Raw genomic sequence first — 1,626 nt, 5'->3', positions numbered from 1 at the left:
TATGATCCTTTGTATTTCTGCAGTGTCAGTTGTAATTTCTCCTTTTTCATTTCTAATTTTATTGATTTGAGTCCTCTCCCTTTTTTTCTTGATGAGTCTGGCTAAAGGTTTATCTACTTTGTTTATCTTCTCAAACAACCAACTTTTAGTTTTATTGATCTTTGCTATTGTTTTCTTTATTTCTATTTCATTTATTTCTGCTCTGATCTTTATGATTTCTTTCCTTCTACTAGCTTTGGGTTTTCTTTGTTCTTGTTTTTCTAGTTGCTTTAGGTGTAAGATTAGATTGTTTGAGATTTTTCTTGTTTCTTGAGGTGAGATTGAATTGCTATAAACTTCCCTCTTAGAACTGCTTTTGCTGCATCCCATAGGTTTTTGGTCATCATGTTTTAGTCAAGATGGTGGACTAGGAGGATGCAGAGTTTCCATCTCCTCACAACTAGGGCACCTACCAGGCACTGGTGGGTGACCACAAAAACCTAAGGGGATGGGAGGAACCTCCAAACAACTGGGTAGGATGTGCGGCGGGGGAGGAGCAGAGGCAGGATGCAACCGGTGCCCTGAGAGGTGGCTGTGGAAGGGAAGGGGTTCCCACACTCAGAGGGGCCCACCCATGGTGAAGGGATCAACGGGAATGGGGAGAGACCCTTGGGAGATCAGAGGATCGGAAGAGAATGTGGCCATTGTTTCCCCTGACCACTTGGGCCCCGGGAAGCCTGCTGAGGTCCCGGGCCTGATCCTCTGCCCTCCAAGGCTCCCTCTGGCTGCACTGAGACTAAGCCCCGCCCCCCCACACACACCCAGGTCCTTACCTCCAAACTCTGCACTCTGAGGGCCTGTCTGGCCATGCTGCCTTTTCCCACAGCATGGGTCCTGGGCCTAGGCCCTCCCCCTGCCCTAAACTCCACCCCTGCCTAAACTCCACCCCCCACTGCCAAGGCCTTTTCTGCCCCCCCTTCCTTTTTTTTCTGTTGTGGTTCTGTTTTACCTTGTTGTTGTTGTTTTGTGTATATTTTTATTTTTTCTAAAAAATATTTTATCTTTCTAATTTTATTTTATTCTTTATTCTTTGTTATTGTTCTGCTCCTTTTGGTTGTTCTACCCCCCCCTTTTTTTTCTGTTGTGTTTCTGTTTTACCTTGTTGTTTCACTCATATTTTTATTTTTTCTAATATATTTTTTATTTTTCTAATTTTATTTTATTTTTTATTCTTTGTTATTGTACTGCTCTTTTTTAAAACTTTTCTTTTGCTGTCCTGCACAGCTTGTGAGATCTTTGTTCCCAGGCCAGGGATTGGGCCTGAGCTCCTGTGGTGGAAGCACTGAGTCCAAACCACTGGACTAACAGAGAACCTTAGACCCCAGGGAATATTAGTCGGAGTGAGATCTCCCAGAGGTCCTCATCTCGGTACCAAGACTCGGCTCTGCCCAACTGCCTGCAAACTCCAGTGCTGGACGCCTCAAGCCAAACAATCAGTAATACGGGAATACAGCCCCACACATCAAAAAAAAATTATATGACAAAAACTATGTTACAGATGAAGAAGTCTGTCTGGCAGAGATTTAAATGGCTTCCATCCCTTCCCTGTGGAAAAACCAATTTGGGTACTTACGTGTAAATTGGATT

Source organism: Monodon monoceros, unplaced genomic scaffold, assembly GCF_005190385.1.
Source record: "Monodon monoceros isolate NGI ecotype Baffin Bay Population unplaced genomic scaffold, NGI_Narwhal_1 Super_Scaffold_20, whole genome shotgun sequence".
Classification (NCBI taxonomy): Eukaryota; Metazoa; Chordata; class Mammalia; order Artiodactyla; family Monodontidae; genus Monodon; species Monodon monoceros.
Note: the sequence above shows the minus strand (reverse complement) of the source record.